The 19,386-nt window shown below is 44.7% G+C and overlaps 1 long non-coding RNA gene across 1 annotated transcript; it reads left to right on the top strand.

Annotated features, from left to right (window-relative positions):
• The first annotated feature begins 13,446 nt into the window (after positions 1–13,446).
• On the top strand, positions 13,447–14,677 carry LOC132448830 (uncharacterized). Its single transcript, XR_009523438.1, has 3 exons — positions 13,447–13,652; positions 14,249–14,300; positions 14,601–14,677. It is a non-coding gene; the product is annotated as an uncharacterized LOC132448830 (long non-coding RNA).
• The last annotated feature ends 4,709 nt before the right edge of the window (positions 14,678–19,386 follow it).

The following is a 19,386-nucleotide window of genomic DNA, read 5'->3' as shown; positions in this document are numbered from 1 at the left end:
TGCCTTTTTAGTCAGCCAGCCAGATCATCGTGTCTTGTTACACGCTTTATAAATTAATTATATTTAAATTATTACAGCCATGGAGCCTTTATTTTCGCGGAGTTATCGTAACATCCTCTCTTGTTCAATCGATATAAATACACAGTGGAAAGGTGTGAGAGGGAGCCATAGAGAGAGACACTGATGAACTGGGGAGCCATGCTCTAACAACGTTCAGAGGCTTGTAACAGTCTACTGAGTCTGACACGGTGCTTAAATGGGCTCTGGAGACGCAGGAATGTTGTTGGATTCAACTATTTGTGCATGGAAGCAAAAAAATATCTCCCCATCAAGGCCAACAGCAGAGTAGCCGAAAAGAATAGACTGATATGAATGCTTCAAATATTAAAACCCGGTTGATTAGGCCTATGCCGACATAATAGGCCTATCAGTCCTAATCCTGAACGCACCGTGCGTACATTTTTCACGGCATTTCCCCCCAGACAGACAGACAGACAGACAGACAGACAGACAGACAGACAGACAGACAGACAGACAGACAGACAGACAGACAGACAGACAGACAGACACTTTATTTACCCCAAACTAACTTTCATAATCCAGCAGGTTACACAATACAAATAACTCTTACACAAATACAGACAGACTATACAGTAGGCTAATACAGCGCCCACCTCAGCAAAAGGTAAAATGTAAAAAGAAGATATAAGCTACATTCAAAATACAGATGCTGTAGCCTACATAAAAATACAGATGCCACATGAAATATGAAAATAGGATGCAATGTATAAATATGCAAAACTAGGATATAACTAGGCTATAATGAGAATACTTGGTTAACTTACATCTGTGCAATGACTATCCTCCTAAATTAAATTCGTTAGATGGAAAGATTTTTATCTATGGAATGATCCTGTCACTTTACTGCCACACATTGTGTGTGTCAGTAAAGTGATGAGGTAGGAGAATCCGTGTATGGTTCGTTCTTTGAATATTCCGATTTATAACAAAATCAGAAAAAACTATTAACAGGATTGTTTTTGGGTTTTTCAGATTTGGTTTTGAAACTGAAAAAGGGCAAAAGGAATAAACAAATAAACGGCATTTGATTTTGTGTGTTGGTTTTTAAAACCCGAAACAGAAAAACAAATAGGGCCTACAAAAATAGATACATTTATAGTTATAGGCTACACCAGAAGGCAGAATGCAGCGAAGAAAAAAGAGCCAACCACCTAAACCAGCAATAGACAGATAGTCTAATTATATTTAGCCTTAGTTATGGCCGCACTTGAACCTTATGTTGATTTTATTCGTGAACTATTTGACACTGGAAAGACACGATGCGATCAGTACCGCTCTAAAGCATTCTGGTGCCCCGAAGTACTCCGTTATGATGGTGAGGAGGTTCTGTGTGGAGCACAACCTTCGAAGAAGAAATCTAGTTTCGCCGGCTCCCATGGGAAACAATAAAGCTGCCCATTGTAGAATGCGAGAGACTCGATGGAACGTTTGAAACGTCTTTATATGTATTATTATTATTTATTTTTTAACAACCTCTTGCCTACAGAGCAAGCGTCTCTATCGATTGGGCCACGGCCACGGTGACCACACTGTAGGAACTGGATTTACTAATATATATCGATATGACGCTACAACTAACAACAAATGAGAGGAGAACTCCTCAAAGCAGATCTGTGCTAAACTGATTTGGTCTGCTTGTCTTGTTCAGCGATTGGGCGCAAACACTTCAAATGCATTGGCTGAGAGAAAAGAAGGGTGTAGGTTATTAGCATACTATAGAAACGCCGTATTTTACGGCGTTGTGATGTGCACAAAAGCGCCGTATTTTACGCGCGTTTTGATGTTCAAAACGGCGCTTTTTACGCGCGCTCTTGAAAGGCTCATTTGCGGGCGTAAAAAGCGGCGCTTTTTTGCGCATGACGGCGTATACGCCGTTTTTCTGCATTTTACGGCGTATTTTACGGCGTAATGAAGGTGATACGCGTCTAAATGATGCCGCTTTCTGGCGGGGATGGCTTGCCATACGTTCCGGCATTTCTGCGCGCGCGCTCAGAACGCATATTAGCATATTAACAGCACGCGTGCTGTTAATATGCTAATGCGCTCCTCCCCTCAATTTTCTCAGCCAATAGATTTGAGCCGTTTTCACCTAATCATATGCTAGGGCAAACACACAGACAACATCAGTCGAGACCAGAGCTCTTCTTTCGCAAATCTTTTCTGTTGTGTCGTTCTTAAAGTCGAAAGATGTTAAGATGTTTCAAATTAGGTGGTTAATGTGGAGGTGGTGAACACTACAAGTACATACACTTTGACTATACACTATCTAAGCTACTTGACCGAACATTGTGTATGGTAAGTGCCGTGGCAACTATGATAACATAATTAAAAAATACTTTTATTTATAGCGTATCGTTTATTACATTTATTTATTACAGCATTACATGAGTCAGCTTATTCGTCTTCTGAGTACAATAAAAACAATAAAAGAGTTCAGAAGTTAGAGTTAAAATTCCATTAGAAGTAAATAAGTCTGTCTGAAGTATTAACATGCAGTTGCAGGTTTTAGCCTGTACGTGGTAGTAGCCTATAAGACGAGGTATAATTCACTTCATCAGTTGGAATGAGACAGATAGAAAAAACTATATATATATATATATAATATAGGGAGGTGAGGAGATAGATACTACTACAACTGATACTATTGGTAACCAACTGGTAGGTATTGGTACCCAACAGACCAAGCCCTTTAGGAAGACTTCCATCCCGCTCCTGTCACATTACATAAATAGTTGGTGTATAGCCTATATAAATGCAGAAAATATTGCAGCCAAAATTGCCCCCAAAATATTCACAACATTTACCATTTAACCATCCCTTTTCACATTAAACTGGCCTCTACTCTTGATACATTTGTAACTCACCTACAAACTCACTCATAGCCTTTAATTTAGTGAAACGTTTTGGTCACCTTTTTCCTATTTCTTTTTCACAGTGTCTACACGTCAGGTCATGGTGAGGAATATATTAATCATATATTTATATTAGTTAGTTAGTATGTTATTACTATATTGTTATTAAGTGAACATCAGTCCATGTGTTACAAACAAACAGCAGAAATCAAATGCCGGGAGGAGGGAGAAGCCTGTCTGGGCAGGCTCTATACACTGCGGTCCCGGTCCAACCAGCACCTGCCGACAATCTCCTGATTAGGAGTGAGAGAAACACAGGCATACACACAGCAGGGGCCGGGTCAAAGACCCGCCTGGGTCATCACACCTGCACTATACACACCTGTGTATAGTCAAAGTGTATGTACTTGTAGTGTTCACCACCTCCACATTAACCACCTAATTTGAAACATCTTAACATCTTTCGACTTTAAGAACGACACAACAGAAAAGATTCGCGAAAGAAGAGCTCTGGTCTGTGTGTTTGCCCTAGCATATGATTAGGTGAAAACGGCTCAAATCTATTGGCTGAGAAAATTGAGGGGAGGAGCGCATTAGCATATTAACAGCACGCGTGCTGTTAATATGCTAATATGCGTTCTGAGCGCGCGCGCAGAAATGCCGGAACGCGTTCTTGGCGCGCGCGCTGAAATGCCAGAACGCGTTCTGGGCGCGCGCGCTGAAACGCCGGAACGCGTTCTGGGCGCGCGCGCTGAAACGCCGGAACGCGTTCTGGAAAACCAAAACGCGTTCTGGGCACGCGTGCTGGCGTTTCAGAACGCGTTTAATTGAAGTCGAATTGTGGCACACTCGGCTTGCCATACCATAGCGCCGCGGAACGGCCGCGTCCTCTGCCCTGCGTCCATTCCTACCGGGCGCGTAACGGCAGCGTAGCGCTGCCTTGCGAGCCAGCCGTATCCACGCGAGATCACGAGATCACGCGATAATCCTAAACCTAATGTACTCACCTTCCACTCCCAAAACTATTGCAATTAAATGCCACACTTTGTCCTTTCTGACATTTTCCTTATAAAAAGGATGATTTGGTACATAGTGAGGTCCCCCCTTCACTTTAGGCGTCTTTGAGTGTTATTAATTATTATTCTTCTTCATGTTTAACCTCTGTTTTCCTTTTATTCCTAGTCTGTTTTACATAGTTTTGAATGATGACTATATGCTCTGTAAGGTGACCTTGGGTGTCTTGAAAGGCGCCTCTAAATTAAATATATTATTATTATTATTATTAAATTACTTCATGTTGCTGAACTTCGACAATGAGTCTCTCGTCGTCCATGTTGCCGACCCTCTGAGACCCACCGGTCATGACGTAATAATGTTGATGTGAAGTTACATGAGCTGAGTATTGTGTTTTATTTTGAAAATTGACCGGATGCTCTATGGCTTTTACTTTCACTTCCTGCCCGGCTCGACCTGCTCTGTCGAAATTGACGCGGTTTAGCAGCGGCTCGCGGCAAAAATAGAATTGGACGGAAAGATAGCGCCGCGGCGCGGCACGCCGCTCCTGGGACGCTGCTGAAACGTTCCGCGGCGCGCCCGGTGGAAATGGTCTCATTGATTATAGTGGAAGCGATCAGCAGCGGTGACCGCGGCGCAGCCGTCCCGCGGCGCGTACGCCTCCGGTGGAATCGAGCCTTTAGGTTTGACACTATGCCGCATGCGCTTCACGCACGTTTCCTCACCACCACGGATAGCTTCACGTATTATTATTATCATAATAATAAATAAATGAATAAATATATATATATAAATCTATAATAAATAAATAAATAAATATATGAATGCGACACGTGGCGGCGGATTGTATTTGCGTGGTCGCATATCCGTTACCAAGGCAACCCGCTGGGCCGCATCCGCACGTGGTTTAACTAATTAGTGCCACGCTCCGCGCTAATGAGTTCACCTGTGGCGATTTGTGCTCAGTCATCTCTAACTTTACCTGTCTGCTGCTCAGTAGGGCAAACTAAGCAGGTCGGTCTCCCCACTAACCGTCTAACGTCTCCCAGGTACGGTGATGTATACTTTAGGAGTTTACCCAGAACTTGGTTGGAGTTTCCCGGTTTTGTGTGACAAATGACAGTTCTTGTAACGAACGCTTTTCGAAGTAAAACGGACCACCACATCTGGACCTGCTGTGAGTAGAACGTTTATTTTCCTACTAGGCTTACTTGATGTTTAATGTTGGTTCTTGGTGTAATTGGACATCATTTGTAGTGTTTTTGCGTGGTTATAGGCCATTTATTTATTCAGGTGGTGTGGTTAAATGTGGATTCAATGTGCTAGTTGTGTGTGCTGATTTAAGACGTCTATAGAGTCTGATGCGTTTGCCAAATCATGTTTTTTATTAAGCCCTTGATCGTTTTATTAGGTGGATTTTTGCCTTTTAAAAACAAATTAAAAGTTAAAACCCTTAAGAATTTGATATATTTCTTTCAAGTATATTAGTCTAGATGCAGCTAAACTATACACAACTGCCAAAATAAAGTAAAAAAAAATGATTAGTATCAAGTTTTAATGAAGTTTCTACAGGTTAAAGGAGAAGATTGGTGCCAATATTTGGGGAAGGAATGCATGATTAATTCAAATTAAGTTAGCTTGAATCAACTTTGCCTCAGTGGTGTGGTTTGAGCACTAAAACGAATCTGCTCGTTCCGTTACTTCACAGGTCAAGGAGGAGAAAGTGATTCTGTGAGTATCAAAACTGAACCATGAAGAAGAAACTGCGAACTGTAAGTCCTTATATTTCCTCTTTATGCTGGGGCATTGTTTTGGCCTCCTCGTTGGCTGAGGTGGAAAGGTGAATGATTTAAATAATGTTTTTTGTTGGTACTTGGGCTAATTACCTGTTTAGTTTGAACATGTGTCAATGCTGTGTTAGAAGGGTTGTAGTATAGGTTCCGAGTGAATTGTGAGAATAGTAACATAGGGTTTCAGAGTGCAGCCAAAACATACTCCAAGGTTTTGTCTAGATTTTCTTTCGACATGCTTCGCCACTACTTCCTGAACTTTGCATCACGTCACATGAGTTACCGTACTGATGAGGGTTCAGATTGAGTGATCAGAGATGCATGCTAGGGTTCTGCGCTGTCTGAAGCCTCCAGCTCTGTAGACTTGCCCCCTTCAGGTGAAGGCATGTGTCTAAGAGGTGGTTGTGAAGTCATTTACATGAACTGGGATGTCATTCAAGATGGTGACAGGCTCTCACCTAAAGGAGAAACGCCCGGGGATGAGATGTGAGGGCTCTTCCTCAATGACTAGAACACCACCTCGGTCCTTCGCTAGAGAACCATGGAGCACCTTTCAACGTTGCCCACCATACATCTTGAAGCCGTAGCTACGGTTTCTCTACCTCCGCAGCTGGAGTAGAGCACAGCTGCAGTCACGAAAAGGGTCCTTGGTGGGATCTTACCGCGATAGGTTCTGATTTAAGAGGACCAAACTTCCAGGACCAGCTGGCCTCCTCCATTACTCTGCAGTTCAGCCTGAGAAAGGCTTGCATCTGAGCCAGCAGAGGGCTCATCGGCCTGCTGTTCATATGGGATGAGGAGAATCCTACTGTAAAGACCTACCAACCAATCCCTGCTCTGTTCAAGGTCTGGTCCGTTCATGACCTACCTACCAACTACTGGGACGTCCGATACCTACCAACTACTGGGATGTCTGAAACCTACCAGCTACTGGGATGTCTGAAACCTACCAGCTACTGGGATGTCTGAAACCTACCAGCTACTGGGATGTCTGAAACCTACCAGCTACTGGGATGTCTGAAACCTACCAGCTACTGGGATGTCTGAAACCTACCAGCTACTGGGATGTCTGAAACCTACCAGCTACTGGGATGTCTGAAACCTACCAGCTACTGGGATGTCTGAAACCTACCAGCTACTGGGATGTCTGAAACCTACCAGCTACTGGGATGTCCGATACCTACCAGCTACTGGGATGTCCGATACCTACCATCCCACCACTGGGGTGACCTAATCAGATTACCTTCTCACCACTTCCATCAAATCCTGTCCCTGTTCTCAGGCTCATCAAAGCGGAAGAGTTTGAGTCTGAAGGAAAACAACTGGACTGCCTGTGGCTCTTCAGGTGGGCATGGCGAGGGTTCTACCTTGCCTGGTTGTTCATGTGGTCAGGGTTTTACCTGGCCTGGTTGTTCATGCGGTCAGGGTTCTACCTGGCCTGGTTGTTCATGCGGTCAGGGTTCTACCTGGCCTGGTTGTTCATGCGGTCAGGGTTCTGCCGGGCCTGGTTATTCATGCGGTCAGGGTTCTGCCTGGCCTGGTTCTTCATGTGGTCAGGGTTCTACCTGGCCTGGTTGTTCATGCGGTCAGGGTTCTGCCTGGCCTGGTTGTTCATGTGGTCAGGGTTCTACCTGGCCTGGTTCTTCATGTGGTCAGGGTTCTACCTGGCCTGGTTGTTCATGCGGTCAGGGTTCTACCTGGCCTGGTTCTTCATGTGGTCAGGGTTCTGCCTGGCCTGGTTGTTCATGTGGTCAGGGTTCTACCTGGCCTGGTTGTTCATGTAGTCAGGGTTCTACCTGGCCTGGTTGTTCATGTGGTCAGGGTTCTACCTGGTTCGGTTGTTCATGTAGTCGGGGTTCTACCTGGCCTGGGGTTCTTCATCCGGGCGTGATCAGGGTGACGAGGCATACCATGTGTGAGCGTGATGACATGGGGATACGCACTTATTATACATCACAACATTTTAGGAAATGGTCCTTCAAGCTTGAAAGACTGCGACGTGGCTGCCCTTTCTAGCCCCGACATGATAGTTGGCTGGCAGGCCCTGTGGATTGTATCTTCTGGACTCCTGTGCTGGGATGCAAGTTTTTCTTGGGCTGAATTGCAATGCATTTGTCGATGCTAGCTGGACCTGGGAGTTGGGTCCCCCTTTGAATCAGAAACCATCTTGGTAACATCCCAACTAGGGTTCTCTTCATGCTGTAACCAAGCTCTTCTTCAGCTGAGGAGGAAAATAAATCCTCGCTGGGGCTTCAAGATCTATGAAGAGGAATATTGAAATGTGTGCAATGGTTCCCTCCCATAGGCGCTGTGGTGTATTCTAGTCGCTGAGAAAGAGCCCTCGCATCCTACCCATGGCGTCTCTCCTTGGGGAGTCCCTGTCACAGTCTTGACGGATGTTCCAGGTCATGTAACTGATGCAACAGCCCTTTTGAACACTGTTTCTCCGGAGGGGGGCACGTCTACAGAACAGTAGACTTCAGACAGCACAGTATCCTAACATGCATCTCTGGCCACTCAGACCACACCCGGATCAATATGACAATGCGATGTGAAGCGAGGAAGTAGCCAAAAGACAGATTAGTTAGCTTTTTTTGTACACTGGCAAGCATTGTTAATTGGTATTTAATTAGTTAAATGGGGTAACTGAAATGTTTAGTCAAAATGTTTTGTACATAAACCAACAGCAACAAACTACCAGATCGCCTCAAGGTAAGTCTGTTGGCTGTATTTTGCAATGAGACGACCACAAGATCTTCATCGTCGTTCAGCTCAAGGTGAGGTGCTGGTTACGTTACTTAGGGATGGTTCGTACTGGAACGTTACGATTCCAGTATGACGGGGCTTGGGGTTTCTGTAGAGGTTGGTAGTTAGTTTTGTGCAGTCTGTGAAGCTCTAATGCTGCAGTACTGTGTGGTGGAGGATAACTGGCAGTACGAACAGGATTGGCAATTGCGTTACGTCATCCACACCTTATTATGGCGTCTGGCAGTACGATCAGGATTGGCAATTGCGTTATGTCATCCACACCTTATTATGGCGTCTGGCAGTACGATCAATATTGGCATTTGCGTAAACCTCATAACTAAGGCCTAAAAAAAAAAAAAGTTTGGTTCCTGTTGGTTGTCAGTTGAGGTCATGGGTAGGTAGGGAATTTTTATTTTTTATTTTTTTTATTTTTTCCAGCGGCAGCGAATGATAGGTAGGTTGTTTTCATTTAAAAACGAGAAAATTCGCTCATCCTTGTACAGAATGAAGAGGTGCTGTACCAAAACGTAATTATAGTTTGCATCAAAAAAAAAAAAAAATATATATATATTTCTTTTTTTATAAAGCTCATAAAATAATTTGGGTCGCACATAAATTGACAGGGTCGGTCGGAAACCGGAACCAAACAAAAAATTTTTTTAGGCCTAATGAGCGTACCCAATTAAGGTAATCTGGCAGTGCCCCATTTCTATAGGTAACCATCTGCGATTATTGGTAAATCCTTATGCACTAGAAATTAGGAAGGGCACTCTTAAAATATATATATTTTTAATTATCCCACAAAATACCGCAAACTACTTTGATAACTGCGCTCTACAATCAACTCTCGATTTTCTGCGCATACATTTATCAGGTCGCGTAAAAGATGGAGACGACGGCATTTACATACTACGGCTTTTTAGTTCTTCAACAACCCAGCAGCTGAATGTGGCTAAGTATCATTTTACTATCTAAATTACTATTGATATTGCTAGTGTTCTAAATATATGGGCTGTGATCTGCTCAATATAGTTTCTGCTAGACTTCAGAAACAAAAGGAAGGGTTAAATGTAAGTGTGCTTATTCACGTATTATCAAATGGTATAGCTGTTTAGAAAAGTAAAGTTAATTGTTGCGCAAATGCTACCATAAACCTTTGACTTTTGAATAAATCAAACTAAGCACAAGGCAACTAAGATACGTGGTGACCAAGAACTCTTATATTGATGTTCAGTTTATTATTGGTGAGGCAGTGATGTAAAGCGTGTCGTGGTGTTTTTAAATGGATGAATGTTGTGCTAACAGACGGGGGGAAATTCCAGGCCTTGCAGTCCTGATCCTGTATGATGCAGAAGATGTCAATCCAACCGCACATGTGAGTGTTTGATATTGAAGCTTTCACATTGATTCCCACAGTATTTACCAATCTTTTATAACATTATGATCTTCTCAGTGATCTCTGCAGCGTGGTCGGTGGGAGGAGATGTGGCCGAGCAGTTGAACCAGGCTCTATCGGTGTAAGTGGCTTTCGATTAATGTTGATTTTTGCGTTAAAAGGATGAATATTGGATGTTAATGTGCTTGATTATGATGGTTCAGTACCTTGATTTAGTGTTTGGGAGTCCGCTTCCTGAAGACGTCCAACCTGTGTCTAGTTTATTGCTTCTCTTTCTGAAAAATGTACTCATCGCTTTGGTTAAAAGCATCTGCTAAATGCCCTCAATGTAAATGTAGTTGATTAATAAAGCTAATTTACAGCAGTTTAGAAATGGCACGTCGTCTCCCAAGGTTTAGTTAAATATTGTACAACACAGCTGGTTGGACCTGAGGCTGGGGACCAGAGGGTAACCCCACTACCTGGACCAGTAATGGGGCAGCAGGGTGGACCAGGGTACCATCTCCAAGCCGCTCTGAAACTAATTGTTGAGGCTGATTATTTTTTATTATCTTTCTCAGATTTTCATTCTGACAGTAGTTTATACATTTCTCAACGAGTCAACTTGTAAACTTGAAGTTAGATATTTTTTCCCCTTTACAAAAGCAAGGGTGTGCAGGTTTGACCTCCCCGGCTTTGTTACCAGATTTTGGACCCAACTACTGCCGTTTCATGTTAGGTCAGGACGCGTTGGTGGAGGAGGAGGGCTGATGGAGGAGAGCCGACGGAGCCATGGTGGACAAGAGCCGACGGAGCCATGGTGGACGAGAGCCGACGGAGCCATGGTGGACGAGAGCCGATGGAGGAGCCATGGTGGACGAGAGCCGACGGAGGAGCCGTGGTGGAGGTCCTGCCTTAAGAATGATGTCGGGGTGAATGCAGCCAATCTCTAAATTGATTATCACTCTCACTGCTACTGAACGGTTTCTGTTCTAAAATCGGTTACTTCAGCCGTCATCTAATATGGCAGATTTAGAGAAAACCGTCCTTGGCTTAATGGAGCCATCAGTGAAGTTTTATTGAGACTCTAACCCCTCAATGTGAAGGCTGGAGTCTACGCTACTGGTACAAGAATTCTACAAGTTTTATCGTTTGTTTTAAATATTGAGTTTCAGCTGAGGCAGAAGACTGTTTTAATAATGTTAACAGTCAAATTTCAAATGTGTTCTGTTGAATTCACAGAATGTTCTACCATTCTCCTGCATAACACATTTTCAAGTGTGTGCATGGTTCTTATTTATTTTTTTAACTTGCAGTGTCTTCTATTCCTCTACATTTTACACCAAAAGCCAGTACTTTGGTTCAGAATGGTTTAAAAGAGGCGTCCAGAGAATAATCCCACCCACTGCTCAACTACCACCCCTGTTTGTTACAGACCCGATGGCCTTGGCTGATGGAGGAACTGCATCTGGAGGACGACCATGAATCTACCTGCCAACAGGTGGTACTGGTTTGCATGAACTGAACATGGTGGACATGAGGCAAATTCCCTGCTGTTTGCCCCAGACCAGGACTCTGTGAGGGGTGGTGATGGAGCCGTGCTGAGGACCTGCTGGTGAAGGACGTCCCTCGTGGGGGGGCAAGGACAGCCGACCCTGAGGTGATTATACCTTACACTGCCACCTCAATGTGAAGGAGTAGGCTGCTAGACTAGCCACTCCACCAGCCCTACATCGGTCTCTTCAGCCATCGTTTTGATCAGAATGATTTTGAGAAAAAAGTCCCTGGGTTAATGGAGCTGTGAGTGAACAGGATTTATTCACTCACAATTTTGCTCTCCATGTGAGGCTGCAGCGCCTGATTTCTCACATTGATTCCCACAGTATTTACCCATCTTTTATAACATTATGATCTTCTCGGTGATCTCTGCAGCGTGGTCGGTGGGAGGCGATGTGGCCGAGCTGTTGAACCAGGCTCTATCGGTGTAAGTGGCTTTCGATCAATGTTGATTTTTGTGTTAAAAGGATGTATATTGGATGTTAATGTGCTTGATTATGATGGTTCAGTACCTTGATTTAGTGTTTGGGAGTCCGCTTCCTGAAGACGTCCAACCTATGTCTAGTTTATTGCTTCTCCTTCTGAAAAATGTACTCATTGCTTTGGTTAAAAGCATCTGCTAAATGCCCTCAATGTAAATGTAGTTGATTAATAAAGCTAATTTACAGCAGTTTAGAAATGGCACGTCGTCTCCCAAGGTTTAGTTAAATATTGTACAACACAGCTGGGTGGACCTGAGGCTGGGGACCAGAGGGTAACCCCACTACCTGGACCAGTAATGGGGCAGCAGGGTGGACCAGGGTAACCATCACCAAGCCGCTCTGAAACTATTTGTTGAGGCTGATTATTTTTTTATTATCTTTCTCAGATTTTCATTCTGACAGTAGTAGTTTATACATTTCTCAACGAGTCAACTTGTAAACTTAAGGAAGTTGGATATTTTTCCCCCTTTACAAATGCAAGGGTGTGCAGGTTTGACCTCCCCGGCATTGTTACCAGATTTTGGACCCAACTACTGCCGTTTGATGTTAGGTCAGGACGCGTTGGTGGAGGAGGAGGGCTGATGGAGGAGAGCCGACGGAGCCATGGTGGACGAGAGCCGACGGAGCCATGGTGGACGAGAGCCGACGGAGCCATGGTGGACGAGAGCCGACGGTGCCATGGTGGACGAGAGCCGATGGAGGAGCCGTGGTGGAGGTCCTGCCTTAAGAATGATGTCGGGGTGAATGCAGCCAATCTCTAAATTGATTATCACTCTCACTGCTACTGAACGGTTTCTGTTCTAAAATCGGTTACTTCAGCCGTCATCTAATATGGCTGATTTTGGACCCAACTACTGCCGTTTGATGTTAGGTCAGGACGCGTTGGTGGAGGAGGAGGACTGATTGAGGAGAGCCGACGGAGCCATGGTGGACGAGAGCCGACGGAGCCATGGTGGACGAGAGCCGATGGAGGAGCCATGGTGGACGGAGGCCCTGCCTTAAGAATGATGTCGGGGTGAATGCAGCCAGTCTCTAGATTGATTATCACTCTCACTGCTACTGAACAGTTTCTGTTCTAAAATCGGTTACTTCAGCCGTCATCTAATATGGCAGATTTAGAGAAAACCGTCCTAGGCTTAATGGAGCCATCGGTGAAGTTTTATTGAGACTCTAACCCCTCAATGTGAAGGCTGGAGTCTACGCTACTGGTACAAGAATTCTACAAGTTTTATCGTTTGTTTTAAATATTGAGTTTCAGCTGAGGCAGAAGACTGTTTGAATAATGTTAACAGTCAAATTTCAAATGTGTGCTGTTGAATTCACAGAATGTTCTACCATTCTCCTGCATAACACATTTTCAAGTGTGTGCATGGTTCTTATTTATTTTTTTAACTTGCAGTGTCTTCTATTCCTCTACATTTTACACCAAAAGCCAGTACTTTGGTTCAGAATGGTTTAAAAGAGGCGTCCAAAGAATAATCCCACCCACTGCTCAACTACCACCCCTGTTTGTTACAGACCCGATGGCCTTGGCTGATGGAGGAACTGCATCTCGAGGACGACCATGAATCTACCTGCCAACAGGTGGTACTGGTTTGCACTGGTTTGCATGAACTGAACATGGTGGACATGAGGCAAATTCCCTGCTGTTTGCCCCAGACCAGGACTCTGTGAGGGGTGGTGATGGAGCCGTGCTGAGGACCTGCTGGTGAAGGACGTCCCTCGTGGGGGGGCAAGGACAGCCGACCCTGAGGTGATTATACCTTACACTGCCACCTCAATGTGAAGGAGTAGGCTGCTAGACTAGCCACTCCACCAGCCCTACATCGGTCTCTTCAGCCATCGTTTTGATCAGAATGATTTTGAGAAAAAAGTCCCTGGGTTAATGGAGCTGTGAGTGAACAGGATTTATTCACTCACAATTTTGCTCTCCATGTGAGGCTGCAGCGTCTGATTTCTCACATGAGTTCTGAAAGTTGTTATTCTGTAAAGGGGACGTATTATACCACCAGGTGTGAGTGTGATTAGCCTAACAAGCGGTTTTGAAAATCTGCCCCATATGACGTCACTAGTGACGTCACGCGTGTCCACCTAGATCTGTGCTGTACAGATCATTCTGCCAGCCTACCCAGTGGACCGAAGTAAACGTTGCTCATCTATCCAGCACAGATCTAGGTGTACACGCCCAGTAGTGATGTAATATGTGTCAGATTTTGGAAACGGCTTGTAAGGCTAATCACACTCACACCTGGTGGTATAATGTCCCCTTTTAAAATGAAGAAAAACTGTCTACTAAGGTGTGAGAATGTTTTTTCTTTTCATATCCTGATTGTATCGCTGACCCACCAGGATCCGCTCGGATCTACGATCGCTACGATGCGACTGCAGAGGTCTCTGGAAGGTGAAGGACAGCTGTGGGTCATCATTGTGTTCAGTCATGTGACCATCAGAACTAAGTGATTCAATTATTTATGGAACTGAACAGCATTTTCATCAACTAGAATATTTCAGTGTTCTGACTTAAAAGATTACAAACTATAGCTGCTTTGCATTTGCTTTAGTTTCTGTGCAAGTTGGAAAGAATAAAACAAATCATATTCAATGCCCTCATTAACACTCCAGCCAGGGCTTTGGTTTAAACTGGGCGTCACAAGAATACCCCCCCCCCCCAATTGCTCAACTACCACCACTGTTTACACAGACCAGGAGTCCTTGCCTGAGGAGAGCTGATGGAGGAGCCGTGCACCTGGAGAACCATGAGTCTGCCTGCCAACAAGTGGTACTGGTATGTTTGCATGAACTAAACATGACTTGTACTGGGAAACAACAGTTTACTACCAGACATTATAGCAAACTACCACTGATGTCAGACCATCAAACTACCACTTTGATTGTGCCCAGACATTGAGGCCAAACGGCCCCGTTTGTCCCCAAACAGGAAGGCGGGGCATAGGGAGGTGATGGAGGACCTGCCTGGTGAAGGACGTCAGGGTGGGGCGAGTGACACCCGACTCCAAGGGGATATCCACTGAGGAGAGAGCTGACGGAGCCATGCATCTGGAAGGTGAGTCTGTTGCTGATGGAACTCTAAACGGGGTAGGATGGGGTGTTGGGCTCTCCATCAAATGGTGCTGGGTTCCACCCCTGAGTTCTCAGACTACATGGCATGGCGCACTTCTGAATTCACTGGTGCCGTGTTCCAATACCCGTACTGTCCGCACTTACTAGCCAAAATTTGAGTACACAGTACGTTCCAATTCAGATCCGGCGAAAAGAAGTATACTTCAAGGACCCGGATGCCGTACTCAAAACGGGCTAATCCTGAAGTGTGGATCGAAGGACACTCCCCGTACTCAACGGCAGCCATCTTAGCTACGTAGCGGAAGAGGCGGAGCCAGGCTGAGCCAAAGTCGGCGCATTTTCCACATAGCCTGCATTAATAGTCATTTTGTAGTTTTTATAGTTTTTATAGCTTTTTATAGCTGCTAGGCGTAAAGAGTTCACCGTTCAAAGCGGGATGTTTATTGCGGGGGAGGAGCCACGGCGGCAGTCGTGATCATCATTTCCGGTAAGTGCACCACGGAGTACTCGATTTGGAACAGCACTCACATCTAAAAAATTAGCGTACTCAAGTGAGTACGGATAGTGCAGATAGTGTACTTCCTTTAAGTATACTCATGGAAGTACGGGTATTGGAACACGGCACAAGACTCTTTGGCTCGGACGGTCTGCCAGATAACTGAATCGTTGTGTCCTTTTGTATTCATATCATCCGTCTTTGTAAGGTGCAGTTGAAATGCTGTGTCCAGTCTGGGACACACACCTGAGCTGCGTCAAGCCTGTATCTCTGACCAGCTGGAGTCCCTTAGGTCAGTAGCCCACTGCTGAAGATGACATGGATATCGTGTTCATTGACTACAGGTGTAATAACCTTTTGATAATGTGACACTATCTAGACCAGAGGTCTTCAACAGGGGGTCCGCGGAGGTACTGCAGGGGGGTCGCGATAGTTTTGGTAGATAGACATTTGTTTTATATTCCCCCCCCCCGCAATTTCTTCCACAAATTGAAATGCCTTTAAATACACATTAACATGATTCCAACACACTGTGTATTGTGTATTTAACACTAGGAACGCCGGGCCATTTTTACTTACTACTAGCGCCACAGAGGGGTCAAATGACCCCTAAGTCATTTGAATGAGAGGCTGTGCATTGGCACATAATGATCAATAGGTGGCGCCAATGAGCTACGATCGCGCGAGCGCCACATGTGTGTGTGGGTCGCAAGCCTAGTCCTCACGATTTTGGTCATTTAATTCTCATTTAATTCTTGCCGTCGGCTGATTGATTTTAATGAAAGCCCAGCAGGAGAGAGCTTTTCTCTGCCTGCTCCTTCAATTAAGAAGAAGGAGGACAGCAAAGCAACGTCAGTTTCTCGTCTGGTCTTTATATCTAGGCCTACCCCTTTCTCCGCCGCAAACAATACGTATTTGGATGAGAGTGCGCAGCCAAGACTGTTGGTAGAGAGAGAGTGCTGTTATGTAAGCGGATAATGTACAGAACGCCGGTCATTATCTGAAAAATAAGCCCCGACAGGGCGAACCGGACCCTGACGCGAAGCGGAGGTGTCTTGCTTCGCCCTGAAGGGTATTACTTTCGATAATGACCGGCGACGTTCTATTATCCCGCTTATTACACGGCTATTTGCAAAAACGAAAATATATCTTCACACGGTGTGCCTTTTTTTATTTTTTTATTTTTACCATTCGTAGTGAAAGCAGAGAAATATTCCGCCAAAGACCTTGACGTCACTCGCCAGGGTTGATAAATTACCGGACTGCAGAGTGATAAAGACGTGAATGAGGCAAAAAATCTACTTTCCTTGAAAGCGGTCGATGTGCATAAAAGTAGCCTATAGGCCGACGCCGACCAATTGCGAACTACTGAAGCTGCTTATGCCATCTCTAGGTTAAAAAATAGCCGCACCCACCCCAAACCGAGAGAGAATTGTATTCCGATTGAGGCGTATATATGATCCTTTTCTATTCCGATGAGCTGTTCTTCCACTTCTAATTGTCTCAGTATTTAATGCAAGATAGCAGGTATGTTTATGCATGCCAGTGGCACTAACAAGCATCACTAATTTTCCTTTCCACATTTATGTTTTAAAAATGTCTGTTATGTTTACAGTTTACTTACTGTACCTTGCACATGTTTAAAATAAAAACATGAACATATGAACCTACGTATTATTTGAATATCTTAGTATTGAATGCACAATAACAAGGTTAATTTTGTACATGGCACCATAGGACCAGTTTAATATAAAACACAATTTTATATAATATATAAGTAGGGGGTCCCCGCTCCATCTCTCCATCAGTTTGGGGGTCCGTGGCCTGAAAAACGTTGAAGACCCCTGATCTAGACAGTCAACTGAACAATATGCTGTTTTCCTCTGTCCACATTTCAGTGATCAACAACCGCCACTCATCGCTGGCCTGTGGATTCATCTCCTTCACTCACACAACGTGACCTTGGCCTGTGGATTCATCTACTCCACACTCACACAACAGGACTTTGGCCTGTGGATTCATCTCCTCCACACTCACGCAACGTGACCTTCTCACCATCTGTTGCACGTTTGGATGCACCTAGCGTGTTCCATCGAGGGTTCCTTCCTCCCATCGGTGGGAGGGTTCCTTGTCCTTCAAGGCGTCGGGGTTCAGTGTTAGGGACAGAGTTAGGGACAGATGGCTGCGCTGGATTCACGATATACGCTTTGTGATCAAAATGGGTTCGGACATTGGACAAAACGCTTCCCAAAATGTTTCAATGTGCAAACGATTTTATAAAATGTATACTCATGGTGTTTATATAAAATCGTATATAACAAATTCTACCTGGTTGTGTGGCTTTTTCTGCATGTTGTGCATTATGTGATGTTTAATACTGACCATAATGAGTTAACCTATACACATCTACCCTACCCCCCCCCTCTACCCTCACCTTGACCCCCCCCTCTACCCTCACCTTGACCCCCCCCTCTACCCTCACCTTGACCCCCCCCTCTACCCTCACCTTGACCCCCCCCCTCTACCCTCACCTTGACCCCCCCCCTCTACCCTCACCTTGACCCCCCCCCTCTACCCTCACCTTGACCCCCCCTCTACCCTCACCTTGACCCCCTCTACCCTCACCTTGACCCCCCCCCTCGGGCCCTCGGGCCGCCAGTTGCCCATCCCTGGCCTAGGTGAAGAGCAGGGGACCCTTTTCTTCATTTGACAAACGCCTTTCCAGGACCTCCTGCTGTTCTGTTTCGTCCATATTCTGAAACGAGGGCTCTACCACCTTCCCCCTGAGCAAACCTGCATTCTGACGCAGCCAGGCAACTCCAGCCACGGTGTTGTCAAGTGGCCCCTGTTTAATGAGAAATGAAATACCAACAAGTTGGAATCATTTTATGTTCAATTATATTAGTTTTACAACCAGTTACTTAAACTAAGACTGGGAACTGTATGGTTCTACACCCAGGACTGCAGATTAGGGGTTTGCAGCAATTATTGTCCCTTCAGAGCATATCTATTATTGGCATATAATTAATGATGAGATATATTTCTACCTCATACTGTACTTTACATCTGTTTCTCATTATATGTTTTAGGAATTGTCCGAGCCCCAGCACCCTATTGACTGGAGGACATTGAACATTTAGAATCTGAGACAGGATAGTAGGGGACATAACAGTAATTCATTACCTTTTATCCGTTTTATTACATTTTTTATCTCTTTTACCCCTTTTAACTGAACTAAGTGTCATGATCTCTTATTTATAAACAGAACTAAACAGGCAGATCGAATATTTAAGGATTGATTTTGTCTCGAAACAGCTGATATGCAACTAGTTAAAGCGGAACGAGCTGCCTAAATTAAATTCGTGCTCATTATTTTATTACAATTTAACTCTGTTTTGGACTACAGATGACTGTCAAAAGTCAACATCTTAAAAACGTTTACACTCGCAACATATCCTACAAATCTGTAAAATCGTTTAATAAGACCGACTACAGGCTACACAACGTTTGCAAAAATCATTTGATTATCTTGCAAAAATCAAACCTAGCTAGCGTTATCCACCACAAAGCCATAACAAATTTGGTTAAAATAAAGATAAAGATGTTGCAAGAGGTACGATCTGTCGGGATGAGGGGGGGGGGGGGTATCTCGCGAGAGCTTCGAAGAGAAAGTACCGTGGTGGTAACCTCAGCAAGGACTAGGCCTACTGCTATAATCAGATGCCATAACCATAACCAAGGATGGGACTCTCTAAATCGACGCCACTTCGACCTGGGCGGGACTTTACGTCCTACGTCACTCGCTATGGGTTTGCATGTGTGCGCGTAGCCGTTTTTCTCAGGGATCTGTGCACAACTCCCTTGCACTACAGATTACGAGCGTCAGTGTCGTACGCGATGGAGGGTGGGT

Source organism: Gadus macrocephalus, chromosome 20, assembly GCF_031168955.1.
Source record: "Gadus macrocephalus chromosome 20, ASM3116895v1".
Classification (NCBI taxonomy): domain Eukaryota; kingdom Metazoa; phylum Chordata; class Actinopteri; order Gadiformes; family Gadidae; genus Gadus; species Gadus macrocephalus.
This window is presented reverse-complemented; position numbering and strand designations above follow the sequence as displayed.